The following is a 15,604-nucleotide window of genomic DNA, read 5'->3' as shown; positions in this document are numbered from 1 at the left end:
GAGTGTTAGTTGTGTCTGGGGATGGAGATGAGGGAGTACAGCAGGATCCCGAGGCCACAGGCTCTATAGTGCTCTTTCCTTGTTTAGTTTAATAACGTTGGTTCCAGTAGATCCCAGCCCATAAATAATTTCTCTCCTTTTTCACTCTGCATTTGGTTAGGGAAAGAAACAGAGAGTAAATCAAAAGGTAATAGTTTTAGTTGCTTCACATTCTGGCAGTTTGACGATGTAGCCCAGAAAGTTTCTGGGGGAAATTCCTAATCCAGCAAAAGGATTCCGGACCAAATACTAGGTCCTAATCCCAGCTCTGCTTTTTCTAAACTCTCTGTGAACTCAGCCACAAGCAACTCTCCTGTAAATTAAGGTCTCTTATTTAGACCCTGTACAATAGTAATCTTGTATACACTGGACTGAGTGTGTGCAATTGATGACATGAGGGGGAGTGCCAGTAGGTCAAGAACTGGCAAAGAATTTGAGGAGGTTCTGCAAGATGCACTCGCTCTGAAGGCAGCTGTTAAACATACTTGAGACCCACCTGATCTTTGAAACCTGGGAACCTACTCCTACCATTCAAGTGTGCTGTGAGTCATATTTCTCAGGTTGGGTAAGCTTATGCAATTTGCAGAAAAAGGAAAGTCTATTACAACCTTTACTCAGGTTTCAATTCCTTGCCTTTTGCTGTAGAGGATAATTTTTTGAGAAGATGATAATGTTAAATAATTTTATTTTTTTCATTGTTTTCTTTTTTCTTTTATAAAGTAGTTCACAATATTTGATTACATTTAATATTCAAAAACCAGTTCCATCACCATTACACCTTCTCACCACCATATTTTGGGTGTTTCCATCTCAAATCCCAATCCCTGCCCCAAAGAAGAACCTAAACAATATAATATTTATCTCTAAGATTGTTTGCCTCCTACTTTGAATTCCATCGAATGTGAAGCAGTACTCTTGGAGTATGGGTACGGTGTGTGCTATGAAGTGTGTAGGAAATGATTCACACGTGGCTGAGATTCTGCCTGAGCATGTGGAGAGTGGCCGTAAGCATGGTGGTAGTTGAATTCTGGAGGTTTTCAGCTGCTGGGGCTGGATCCCTTGGGGCACAGATTGGTCTCACCCGCCCACCTCTGGGGCGCCCCTAACGAAACAGCCTGGTGCAGGGTCTGAGGCGTGGTTATGGAGAGCATCATGTTGCTCCCTTCTGGGAGAGGACATACGATCTGGATGGTGGCCAATGACGAGATTATCTGGCACCAGTCAGGGGTAAGTCAAAGAGTTTTAGGGAGGAAAGATATATCATCCTAGAAAAAGCCCGGGAACAACTGAGTAGCAAAGAAGTGCTTTACTGGCAATAAAACACCTTAAGTTGGGAAGGGTGTCTACCAGCAGGGACTGGAGAACAGCTTTAAAGAGAAGGAATGGGATGTCTGGGTTTATGCCCAGTAGAGATAGTGACACACAGCCTACATATATTTTAGTAGTTCTTTCAGGAAACTCATACATATTTATGAAGGATATCAGGGAGCATGCACAGTTGAGGTACCTACAAAAATGTATATCTCAAGTACAGTAAACGGTAGATTTGGTCCAGAGAGGTAGCACAGAGGTTACGGCAACTTGGGTTCACTCCCAGAAACCCATATAGTCCTCTGATCATGAGGTCAAGAGTAAGTCCTGAGTACTACTGAGTGTGGCCCCCAAACAAAACGAAAAAACAGTAAAAGGTGGAGAAACATCATAGGACGAGTGCTTTAGCATGGTAATCAGGCCAGAGGAGGCTAGAGACTGGAGAGGACCCTCCTATGCATTCTCTGCTGGCCTCCTTAATGGTGCAAAGGTGAAAAATCTGACTTTGCTTAATCAGAGTCATTAGAATACACCAGGCAGCTTCTCACAGAGACTTCTTGTCACACCTTCCAAAGTACCAGCCTCTGGCATCTATTTTGGCATTTCCTACCCCTAAAGAGTCCTCCAAATTTTTTTTTTAATTTTTAATTTTTTTTTTTTTGAGGAGATGGTGAGGCAGCAGAGAAGGGCAAAGTTGCTATGGCTATAACGATACTAATTCTCTGGAGATCAGGGATGAGAAAGATAAAGAAAGAAGGAAAAGGTCAAAGAAAATCCATGCCCTAAGGACACAGGCAACCCCAGGATGGAGACTTCCACATTCAGAGGTGGGATGTCTTGACCCCAGAGTCTGCTCAGCTGCTTTGAGAAACCGATTTTGTATTGTTTCTTTTTTTAAGCCACCTCAGCTAAACTTGAGGATACTTGAGAACAAGAAGGTCTTAGCTTTGGAGGTCCTTGTATTTAGAGTTTTATCAGGGTTTTTGTTCCTGCTAAAATTGTCTCCTAACGGGATCCATAGAACTGGATCCTGGGTTACCTTGAATGAGAGCCTCAGATTGGTCTTAAATCTGGGCTGGGTCATTTGACAGTTCTAAAGTTTTGGACTGGTACTAGGCATTACGACTTTTTCTCAGATCCATTCTTGGTTTTATGTATTTGCTTCTTTAAATTCTTTACCAGGTGTGCTGGATCGATAGTACAGCAGGTAGGGTACTAGCTTTGCATACAGCTGACTTGCATTTGATCCCTGATACCCAATATAATCTCCTGAGCCCTGCAAGTATTCACCGCTGAGTGCATAGCCAGGAGTAATCTCTGAGCAATACCAGTCCAAAATCCAGTGACCCAGTGTTTGTGTGTGTGTGTGTGTGTGTGTGTGTGTGTGTGTGTGCGTGGTGTAACCAAGGAATTCCCTTCCCTGATTGTCTCAAGAACATTTAAAAACTGAGTTTAGTCATACAAAAATAAGCATTGTAAACTAAAACTTGACATTCTTTTAACCACATTCATAACATATGTAAGGAGTATTTTCAAAGGTCAGGCATTTCTGCTAAGCCACGTTTTCTCTTGGAAGAACGTGTTCGAGCATTCTTCAGTTTCATCTGAGGTTGGGGAGACTCAGCCTTCGAAGTTTCTTATTTAGTAGGCTGGAGCAAGGATTAGGTTTAAGGCCCAATAAGTAGCAATTTTAACAACTTCCCAGGCAAAGCTGCTGATGCTGGTCTGGGTATAACTGTGAAGATTCTTTTCTACTACAGCATGAGTTCACTCCATGAGATAGATACTGTATGAGGTCAAGAGATTTAAAAAAGAATTTTTTTTAGTCACTCTGACTTATAATAAAATTAATGACAGAGTTTCATGAATACAGCGTTCCAACACCAAACCCTCTTCTCTCCACCACTGTCTCAGGGTAACCCCTCATCCCCATCATATCCCTATCAGAGCAGGCTCAGTTCTAGAGACCAGTTCTTAGGTTCTGTTGCCTTTGGACACTTGTCATTTCCTGGCTATACTTTTTTTTTTGTATCACCATGAGAACAGTTACAAAGCTTTCAGGTTTAAGTCTTGGTCATACAATGATCAAACACCCATCCCTTCACCAGTGCACATGTTCCACCACCAAGAACCCCAGTATGCCCCCAATCCAATCCCTCTCCCCTTCCTGTGTGGCAGATGATTTTCACTTTTCTCTCTCTTTGTTTACATTCAAATTTTCGACCAGAAGTCCCACTATTATTATTAAAAAATTTCCCCCAACTATCAGACCTGATGAAAAGACATCATTAGATAATTTGTTTTCTATTGTTGATAATGAAGAGCATATGATTTTGGATTTCTGGTATTTTAGTAATTAAGTCCAGAGGGATTTCTGCCAGAAGCTGCTGGGTCCCGAGATTGGTTTGTGTGACTCCGGGATCATGGCCATTCGGGAGTGGAGTTGCTATTCGTGGGCAGCAACTCGAGGTCTTGTCTGGGTGGGGGGAAGGGCCTGGCTATGCTTTTATTTATTTATTTTTTGACAATTAATCTTATTTATAATTGTATCATTTTTAGTTAAGCAAAATTATTTTTTTTAATTGAATCACTGTGAGATACAGTTACAAAAATTTCATGTTTGAGTTTCAGTCATACAATGATCAAGAACCCATCCCTTCACCAGTGCACATTCTTCACCACCAATGTCCCCAGTATAACTCCCCTTTCCAGCCCTCCCACTGAATCTATGGGAGACGATTTCCCCCATACTATCTCTCTATTTGGGGGAATTATGGTTTGCAATATAGATACTGAGAGGCTATCATGTTTGGTCTTTAGTCTACTAAAGATGGCACACTTGTCCCATCCCATACAATTCCTCCAACCATCACTGACTTAAAGATACCTTCTGTATTCCAGCTGCCTTCTCCCCAAGTTCATGAGATAGGCTTCCAACTATGGAGCAATATCCCTGGCCCTGTGTCTACTGTCTTTCGGTGTCAGTCTCTTATTATGTTATTTTATATTCCAAAAATGAGTGCAGTCATTTTATGTCTGTCCCTCTCTTTCTGACTCATTTCACTTAGCATGTTACTCTCCATGACCATCCACTTTGGCTATGCTTCTTTATATTCCACATATGAAAGAGATTTAGTGGCAACAAACTGGCAGGTTGGAGGATAGTGGACTCACGTTCTCAATCAAAGCTACTGTTTTGTCTGCTTGGTCACAGGGAAAGTTTTTATAGGGAATGAACAAGGATGCACACTTTTAGAAAGGGTTGCAGAGTTAGAAAGGGTTGCAGATCAGTGGGTACCAGAATGAACAATACCTCCCTAGAAAGATACCAACTTATTGGTAAAGGCAGAGTAATAAGCTTTTGAGGAAATGACAAGATGAGGACAACCAGTAGTCCAGAAGACTACTGGTGTATCAGTTCAAGATTTCTTTGGAGTTGGTGTCATGGGGACCATGCTTTGAGAACTCAGGAACTCTAAAATGCTCTTCCTTCAACTTCTATACCAGCACTTCCAAACCTGTTTGGCCCTTTTCAGAAAAGAAATCATTCATCAAACAAATAGAAAATGCCCCCCTAGTTATACCCAAGGTTGTTACTGTCCCCTTAGATTGTTCCAGTAATCTTTGAGTATGGTTCACCGACTTTGAGAAAAAAAAAAATCCACACTTGCAGAAAACCAAGGACCAAGTGGGCCTAACGTTCACTCAGGCTAGAGATGTGTGGCCACTGCCTATTTGAAACACTGTGAAATTTGTCTCTCACATGAGTGCTTGGTTCCCCCCAATATTACTGCATGAGTATCTCAGACAGGGAAGTCATGGGATGTGTGTTTGACATAATCTTACTGGGGTCTCCTATATCATCAAATAACTATTCTAACCTTCCTGCCCAATGCTAAACTAAGTCTATCATGGTTATTATTTCAACAACCTTCCATACAACTTCATGAGAACATTGGTATAATCATTCCAGTATAATGGAGAGGAGAAGTTATATTTTTAAGTACCATAACTACTGGTTATGGTTATGGTTACTGGTAGATCCTCAGACTTGAAGCCAATAATCTGACATCAGAGAATCTGCTTTTAACTGCAGAGTCTCTGTGTTCACCTAATGTCTCAAGATTTTTGAATCACTCATCCAGTGTTGGGGAAGACCAAAGAAAGGGAGGAAAATAAAAACCAGAGACAATGCATGCATTTTTTTTTCCCCAAGATGAGCACTACTAATTCCCTCCACTGTGACTCCCTCCACTGTGGGGGAACATTAAAATGATGAGGGGCGGATGGTAGTAGCCTCAGATGCAATACGGAAACTTCTTTTCATCTCCTTAAAGAATCTGTATTTCCAGCAAGGTACCTAATGATTTGTTTCCTGAAAAGGGGATGGTAAAACAAATAAGTTTGGGAACCTCTAGTCTATTCTGTGAAAGGGTGAATTGTTGAATCCATTCATTGGTTTCATACAGACAAAAATACCTTAACATTTTGCTATCTGAGTGTTATCTTACCTTATTAAAATGTCATCACATAAACAAAACCAGGAAGTTTTTTGCACAAAACAACCCTGAAGATAAAGGCTTGAGAGTATAGCAGCCAGTTGCTATCTGGGAGCAGACAGTGAAGGGAGGTTGTGGATTGTAGTGCATGGAAGGGTTTGATGACATCCCCTCCAATTATAGTCATTTTCCATCAAAGCCAAAGAAGCATGCAAATGAAAATGCCAACACTTCAAGAGCTGTTGAAAGCCCTTGACTTTTGTGCCAACAGCTAGGATAATAGGCTTGTCTACCTGAGCTCCTGGTGTTGCCCTTTTCTCCTTCTAGCTGTTAATCTAAGGACTACATCACATTGGAAAAATATGGGGAACTTAGTGTATTGCTCTGATGGTTAGAGCTAATAAAGACCATAGAACAGCTACTCCGCATTATTATTATTATTATTATTATTTGCTTTTTTGGTCACACTCAGCGTTGCACAGGTGTTACTCCTTGCTCATGCACTCAGTAATTACTTCTGACGGTGCTTGGGGGACCATATGGGATGCTGGGAATCAAACTCAGGTCGGCTGCATGCAAAGCAAATACCCTACCCTCTGTTCTATCACTCCAGCCCCAACTCCACATTTTTTTTATATAAAGGAAACTTGGATTCAATAGAAGAAAGGATGACATTGTATTTGTGAACTCGTTCAGGACACAAGCCATGTCACCAGGTTACCAGTTTAGTGATCTTTATATGGCATATAAATAATCATGTAAGAGCAAACTGACAAAACACATAGATTCAATGAAAATTATGTTGATTACCTAAGGGAAAGGTGAGTGGCTGGGAAGAATGAATAGGGGGTATTTGGGTGGTGAGATGGTACTGAAACCTTGGTTGTGAACATGATAAAATTTGATAAAATTGTAAAAATGATAAATCAGTTAACAAAAGGGAAATTTATTGCTGTATGGAGATCTCTCAAAAAATTAACAATAGACTCAAACCAGAGCCCTGAAGCTTGTGGCAGAAAAGTGAATGGACTATGTGTTAAACTACGGTGCCGAAAAAAGTAGCTCTGAGCGTCTGCCTTCCTCTCTTCACTCCTCATGCTGCACTGATCTCGTCCCAAACCCAGGTCAGTTCATCCGCCAGTACTTGAACCTGGGACTTGGATCACTCCCTGCAAGACCCCAGGTGTCTTCCCAGACGCCTGAAGAAAAACGGTTCTGAGCGGCTGCCTTCCTCTCTTCACTCCTCACTGCTGATCTCCTCCCAAACCCAGTTCTCCGTGGGGGGCGTGACCTCTTCACCAGTGGGCGTGGTTTCTGCAGAAGTGGGCGTGGCCTGTTTTCAGTGGGCCAACTCTCACAACTACGAAGGTAGTTTAGCCATACTAAGGAACCTAGTCCCCAAGGAACCTAGTCCCCAATCTACATAGCAATGTGAAAAAACAATGCAAATCCCCACCACATGGGGAGGACAACAAAAAGAATTCAGAATTCTCTGTCGATACTGCTCACCTAAGGGAACTCTCTGACATAGAATTCAGATATGAAGTCATGAAGATGTTCAGTCAACTCAATGAAACAGTCAGACAGATATCCAGTAACATGACAGAAAAAATCAACAAATTACGCGAAGAAATGAGAGCAGAAATATCACGATTAAAAGATTCCGTAGATGAAATGAAAAACTCAGTCTCTTCCCTCAACAATAGAATGACCGCAGCTGAAGAGAGAATCAGTGAGCTGGAAGATCAGCTGCACCAAGCCATCAGGCAACAACAAACAGTAGCAAGGGACCTCAAAATAAATCAAGAGCGAATCAGAGTCCTAGGAGATGATTCCAAGAGGTACAACATTAGAAACATTGGACTACCGGAAGCTCAGGGAAACAATCCCAATGAAAAAAAAGCGGTCAAACAAATCATTGCTGAAAAATTCCCAGAGCTCCACAATGCAGCCATTCAGGTTCAAGGAGCCCGAAGGGTACCAGCTAAAAGAGACCCTAACAAAAATATTCCAAGACATATCATAGTTAGAATGATTGATGCTGCCGATAGAGATACAATACTGCAAGCAGCAAGGGCAAAGAAGGAAATCACATACAAAGGAGCACCCCTTAGCTTCACAGCAGATATATCAGAGGAAACCCTCCAAGCCCGAAGGCAGTGGCAAGATATAGTGAAAATAACTCACCGAAATGAATGCTTCACCAAGAATACTCTATCCAGCTAAACTCTCTCACTGAAAATAGAAGGAACAGTACACTATTTTCTACACAAAGATCAGCTCAGGAACTTCACTGATTCAAAACCAAACCTAAAACAAGGGCTAAAGGGGCTACTATAAGACAAGACAAACCCTACAACCACAACAGACCCTCAAAGAAAGATGACACAAAACCCCATAACAATAATCTCTCTCAATGTCAACGGTCTAAATTCACCAATTAAGAGACACAGAGTGGCAAAATGGATTCAGAGACAGAATCCAACATTCTGCTGCCTACAAGAAACCCATCTCAACAGCCAGATCAAACACAGACTCAGAGTCAAAGGATGGAAAACAATCCTGCAAGCAAATAACTCCCTCAAAAAGCTGGGGTGGCCATACTAGTATCTGACAGCATTAATTTCGCTTTGAAAAAGATTAGAAGGGACAGCGAAGGCTATTTTCTCTTCATCAAGGGATACGTACAACAGGAAGAAATCACACTCTTAAATGTATATAAACCTAATGAGGGAACAGCTAAATATTTAAAAAAACTGCTAACAGATTTTAAGGAGGACATTCTAGCAACACAATAGTAGCTGGAGATTTCAATATCGGCTTATCTCCTCTGGATAGATCAACAAGAACAAAACTCAGCAAGGAAACATTGGCTTTGAAAGAAGAAATAGAAGAAAAGGGCTTATAGACCTATACAGGGCTTTACACCCCAAAAAGAAAGAATACACATTCTTCTCCAATACGCATGGAACATTTTCCAAAATAGACCATTATCCTAGACCACAAAACATACCTCATAGAATCAGGAAGATAGAAATAGTATCAACAATCTTTTCAGATCACGTTGCACTGAGGATAGAAGCGAATCACACACAGACAAGGAGAACCAAATCAAACACCTGGAAATTAAACAACTCAATGCTGAACAACGAGTGGATCAGAAAGGAAGTCAAGGACAAGATCAAAAGATACTTGGAAACAAAAGAGAATGAAGACATGAGCTACTAGAACTTATGGGATGCAGCGAAAGCTGTTTTAAGGGGAAAATTTATAGCTCTGAAAGCATATCTCAGGACAGAAGAAAGGATGCACATTAACAACTTGACTTCACAGCTCAAGATCTTAGAAAAAGATCAACAGAAAGAGTCCAAATTGGGCAGAATGAAAGAGATCATAAAACTTAGAGCAGAAATCAACGACATGGAAACCAAAGAAAAAATCCGAAAGATCAATGAACCCAAGAGCTTGTTCTTCGAGAAAATAAATAAGATAGATACACCACTAGCAACACTCACAAAGAAACAGAGAGAACCCGAATAAATTGAATCAGAAATAAGAATGCGGATATCACAACAGAAACCAAAGAAATTCAAACGATCATCAGAGACTACTTTGAAAGTCTTTATGCAGCGAAACAAGAGAACCTAGAAGAAATGAATAAATTCCTGGATTCCTATCATCTCCTAAAGCTGAATCAAGAAGATATAGAGTACTGAATAGACCTTTCACAGCAAAGAAATTGAAACTGTAATCAAAAAGTCTTCCCAAAAACAAAAGCCCAGGTCCAGATGAATTCACTAGCGAATTTTTCCAAACATTTAGAGAGGACCTACTGCCAGTTCTTCTCAAGCTTTTCCAGGAAATTGAAAAAAACAGAAACTCTCCCAGTTTCTATGAAGCCCATACCTCTCTAATACCAAAAGGAAACAAAGACACAACAAGAAAAGAAAACTACAGGCTGATATGCCTGATGAACACAGATGCAAAGATTCTCAACAAAATACTAGCAAATAGAATTCAGCAACTCATCAAAAAGATCATACACCATGACCAAGTGGGATTCATGCCGGGGATGCAAGGATGGTTCAACATTCGGAAATCAATCAACATAATCCATCATATCAATAAAAGAAAAGATAAAAAACATATGTTCATATCAATAGATGCAGAGAAAGCATTTGACAAGATCCAGCACCCATTTATGATGAAAATCCTCTCCAAAATGGGGATAGAGGGGACTTATCTCAATATAGTTAAAGCCATCTACCACAAGCCTATAGCAAACATCATCCTCAATGGGGAAAAACTGAGAGCCTTCCCCCTGAGATCAGGGACAAGACAAGGATGCCCACTCTCTCCACTACTGTTCAATATAGTACTGGAAGTACTTGCAATAGCGATAGGCAAGAAAAAGATATTAAGGGCATCCAGGTAGGGAAGGAAGAATTCAAGCTCTCACTATTCGCAGATGACATGATACTATAGTTAGAGAACCCTAAAACCTCTACCAAGAAACTCCTAGAAACAATAGACTTGTATAGTAAAGTGGCAGGCTATAAAATCAATACCCAAAAATCCATGGCTTTCCTATACGCAAATAGTGAAATAGAAGAAAGTGACATGAAGAAAACAATCCCATTCACAATTGTGCTCCAGAAAATCAAGTACCTAGGAATCAGCTTAACTAAGGAAGTAAAGGACCTGTACAAAGAAAACTACAAAACTCTACTTCAGGAAATAAAAGAGGACACGACAAAATGGAAAAATATCCTCTGCTCATGGATGGAGAGAATTAACATTGTCAAAATGGCAATACTTCTCAAAGCACTGTACAAAGTCAATGCGATCCCTATAAAGATACCCATGACATTCTCAAAGAAATGGAGCAAACACTCCTGAAATTTATATGGAACAATAAGCCCCCACAAATAGCTAAAGCAATTCTTGGGAAAAAGAAAATGGGAGGAATCAACCTCCCTAACTTCAAGCTCTACTACAAAGCAGTAATTAAAACAGCATGGTACTGGAACAAAGGCAGAACTGTAGACCAATGGAACAGAGTTGAATATACTGACATCTCCCAAGCATATGATCATCTAATCTTTGATAAGGGGGCAAGAAAAGTGAAGTGGAGCAGGGAAAGCCTCTTTAGTAAATTGTCCTGGCAAGATTGAACAGCTACATGCAAAAAAGTGGGCTCAGATCTCTGCCTAACGCCATGCACAAAAGTAAGATCAAAATGGATTAATGACCTCAACGTCAGACCAGAATCCATAAAGTTCATTGAAGACAAATTTGGCAAAACTCTCCATGATATCGAAGCTAATGGTATCTTCAAAGATGTCACGCCACTGACCAAGCAAGTGAAAACAGAAATAGACAAACGGGACTATCTTAAACTAAGAAGCTTCTGCACCTCCAAAGAAATTGTGACCAAAATACAAAGACAGTCTACAGAATGGGAAAGGATATTCTCCGAATACACATCCGGCAAGGGGTTGATAACAAGGATATACAAAATACTGGTTGAACTCCACAAGAAGAAAACAACCAACCCCATCAAAAAATGGGGCAACGGGATGAACAGAAACTTTCGCAAAGATGAAATCGAATAGCTAAAAGGCACATGAGAAAATGCTCTACATCATTAATCATTAGGGAGATGCAGATCAAAACAACAATGAGATATCATTTCACACCTCAGAGACTTGCCCACATCCAAAAGACCAAAAGCAACCGGTGCTGGCACGGATGTGGCGAGTAAGGGACCCTCCTTCACTGCTGGTGGGAATGCTGACTGGTTCAGCCCTTTTGGAAAACAGTATGGATGATTCTCAAAAAATTAGAAATTGAGCTCACATTTGACCCAGCAATAGCACTCCTGGGAATATATCCCAGAGAGGCAAAAACGTATGGTCGAAGTGACAACTGCACTTGTTTGTTCATTGCAGCACTCTTTACAACAGCCAGAATCTGGAAAAAACCTGAGTGCCCAGGAACAGATGACTGGTTAAAGAAACTCTGGTACATTTACACAATGGAGTACTATGTAGCTGTTAGAAAAGATGATGTCATGAAATTTACATACAAGTGGTACTACATGGAAAGTATCATGTTACGCGAAATGAGTCAGAAAGAACCGGATAGACACAGAAAGATTGCATTCATCTGGGGAACTTAAAGTAACAAAATGGGAGACTAACACCCAGGAGTGGCCGAGATTAGTACCAGGAATTTTGCTCCATGACTTGGAGGCCAGCCACACATGCTAGGGGAAAAGGAAGCTCAGATAGAGAAGAGAGCACCAAATAAAGGGTGTTGGGAGGATCCTCCCAGGATGGGAGAAGCATGCTGAAAGTAGACTATAGACCAAACATGTAGTAAAGTAAAGTAAAGGCCCTCCCGTTGATTGTCGATTTGCTCGAGCGGGCCCAGTAACGTCTCCATTGGAGACTTTGTTATTACTGTGTCTGGCATATCGAATACTCTCGGTAGCTTGCTGGGCTCTCTGAGAGGGGCGGAGGAATCGTACTCGGGTCGGCCATGTTGGCCGAGTGTAAGGCGAATGCCCTACCCGCTGTGCTATCTCAGTGCCTCTCTTGCAAACCACAGAACCCAAATGGAGAGAGAGAGAACAGAAGGGAATGCCCTGCCACAGAGGCACGGTGGGATGGGGGGACGTGGGGTGGGAGGGATGCTGGGACCCGTGTGGTGGAGGATGGGCGCTAGTGGAGGGATGGCCAGTTCTTCTCAAGCTTTGATCATTATATAACTGAAACCCAAGCACAAAAATTTGTAAGTCTATGACTGTACCTCATGGTGTTTCACCAATAAAAAAAAATAATAAAAAAATAAAAGAAAATTTACATAAGAAAAACTACAGTGCCATGCCTCCCCGGGATGGAAAGGGGGTGTCTCTCCCTTCCGCCCTCTACCCCACCCCCCGCGTAGCAGCAAGGCGACCGCTGGCTCAGAGCTTATTAGAAAGCCAGGTATGAGCCGGAGGTGATGGGGCAACTGCAGCCTTATGGGAAGGGGGGAAGTACTGGCTTGTCCTTCACGCCCTACCGAGGCCATGATTTGCCCCCCACGAGTGGCTTTCCAGCATAGCCATGGCTCCAGAGGCACAGAAACCAATCTCATAATTATCTGTCTCTTGACAGAAATCCTTCCAGACTTAATTAGTAAAATATCAGAAATCCAAAATCATATGGTTCTCATAACCAGCTATAGAAAACAAATTATTTCACAATGCCTTTTCAGCAGTTCTGATTGTTGGGTGGAAATTCTAAACAATAATGGTGCAGCTTTTGTTGATATAATGAATGTAATCAAAGTAGAGAGAGAGTTAAGTAGAAATCGTCTGCCTCACAGGCATTGGGAAAGGTGGTAGGGGGCATATATTTGGGTTCTTGGTGGTGAAAAATAAGTACTGGTGAAGGGAAAGGTGTTTGATCATTGTATAACTGAGACTTAAACCTGAAAGCTTTGTAACTTTTCCCATAGTGATTCAATAAATTAATATAAAAAATTAACAATAGGATTTTCACATAATCCACTTGTTCCATTTTTTTCTAGACATTTCACCCAAAATGTTTTCATTTTTTAAAAAATAGCACAGTGGTAGGGCTTTTGCCTTGTGTGCAGCCAGCCAGGCCGAGCCAGTTTCGATTCCTCTGCCCCTCTTGGAGAGCCCGGCAAGCTACCGAGAGTATCTTGCCCACATGGCAAAGCCTGGCAAGCTACCCATGATGTATGTGATATGCCAAACACAGTAACAACAAAGTCTCCAATGGAGATGTTACTGGGCCTGCTCGAGAAAATCGATGAACAACGGGAGGATGGTGACAGTGACATGAACAGATCATGGATTTCAATATTATGGAATTTCAGAGATTAGCTTCACAACTATGTGTTTATACTTGTTACTACTGCCACCACTGAAGTTATAGTCTCATTCCTCCACAAAGGAGAACCCTCTGTTCATCCCTGTCATATACCTTACCATTCTCTCTGGTAACCTGTTATTCATCGATTGCCTCGAGCAGGCCCCAGTAACGTCTCTTTCATCCTAGCCCTGAAATTATATTCAAGGCTCTTTAGGAGAATGAGACCCATCAGTGTTACTGGTATTTGGCATATTTGGTATGTCACGGGGAGTTTGCCAGACTCTGTCCTGTGGGCAGGCTACATTCGATAGCCTGCAAGATTGTCCAAAGTAGGAATGAGATAATAAGATGTCATAAAAAGATGTCCTGATAAGATGTCGCGTGGCCGCCATAGTTTTTCTGAATCTAGGAGTCTTTTTGATTGTTTCCTATAAATTAATTTGCTTTAGAAATTCATACTCCACATGGGAGTGAAACCATCTGATAATTGTATTTCATTTCTTATTTCAGTCATTTCTAATGCTCAATCAGTTCTTAAGTATCTTACTTATATCAGTTCACAAAATCACCTCAAATTCAATACCCAGATTAACTTTTATATATGCAGAGAACTCCAGGCCAAGACAATTTGGAGGAATTGTATATAATCTTCTCCCAAAAGTCATCCAGGCTTGTCGGTTTGTCTACTTACTTGCTCTTTCAAACCTTTGTTCTTTCATAAACATGTATCTCTCTCTCATTTTTGACACTCAGGAGAAGCCTGTGTTCTCTCTTAAGTAAGTGTTTCTTTCTCTCCCCTCCTATCTTTTTAAGTACATTCCTTCTCATTAAAAACTATCCTGCTTCACAAAAAAGTAAAATCAAATCTTACCTGTGAGGTCAGGGGAACTCTCTTCATTTTGTCCAAAAGACTCACTCTTTTTAAATGGTAGAATAGTATTCCATTGAGTATATATTTCCCACAGCTCCTAGGGGGGCAGGGCTCGCAAGCAGTGCTCTGAAGACTCATGGGCCCCAGCTAGGACCCTCAGTCTCACAGAGGGAACCAAGCATGTGATGTTGCTCAGTCCCTGCAGTGCAACTGGGATGCCTTAGCTATTATAACAATATATGGGACCTCTAGAGCCATACACAGTGATACTCAGGGTTATCCAGGCAGGACTACAGCCAGTGATGCTGGAGAACCTCGAGATGCCAGGTATTGAAACGAGGTGGGGCACATCTAGTCAAGCACCCTATTCACCATTCTTTTTCCTAGCTCCTCCCAGGAGTTTAGAGAGCCTCTTTATCCAGTCCTATCTGTGGATGATCATATAAGTTGATTCAGTGTTTTAGCTATAGTGAGTAATGCCACTGTAAACATAGGGGTGCGAATAACCTTTCATATTTGTGCTTTTGTATCTTTGGATAAAGGCCTAGCAGTAGTATTGTTAGATCATATAGGATTTGCATTTATATGCTTTTAAGAACTCATAACATTTGTTTATTCATCTGTTTTTCTGCTCCCTGGGGTTGAATCTCTGAATATATCTCTGATGTTGATGTCCTGGGATGTTTTCTTATTTGATTGTTTCAGTTCTGACATTGAAATCTCATTTTGAGTTCATTTTCAGAGTTGTTGTTAAATTATGATCAAGTTTGAACTTCTGTATGTGGATTACAGTTTTCTTAGTACCATTTGTTGAATAGTCTCTCTTTTTTCTCCATTGCATGGACCTGTGGACTGACTCTGTCTTGATTCTTATAGGTTATACCAATTCAAAATGTTGAAATTTTTGCCTAAGAAGATTTAGGGAAACATAGGTTTTTTTCCACCAAGGCCAGAACTTTCTGAGGTTGAACTGCAATTTTATAAGGATACTTTAA

The 15,604-nt window shown here is 41.0% G+C and overlaps 1 protein-coding gene across 1 annotated transcript in view; it reads left to right on the top strand.

Annotated features, from left to right (window-relative positions):
* The window catches only part of STK32A (serine/threonine kinase 32A), a 129,454-nt gene that overhangs the window by 90,952 nt on the left and 22,898 nt on the right, over positions 1-15,604 (top strand). The gene's annotated exons all lie outside the window — the stretch shown is intronic.

Source organism: Sorex fumeus, unplaced genomic scaffold (assembly GCF_029834395.1).
Source record: "Sorex fumeus unplaced genomic scaffold, SorFum_2.1 ptg000051l, whole genome shotgun sequence".
NCBI lineage: Eukaryota > Metazoa > Chordata > Mammalia > Eulipotyphla > Soricidae > Sorex > Sorex fumeus.
Note: the sequence above shows the minus strand (reverse complement) of the source record. Positions and strands in the feature narration are given on the sequence as shown.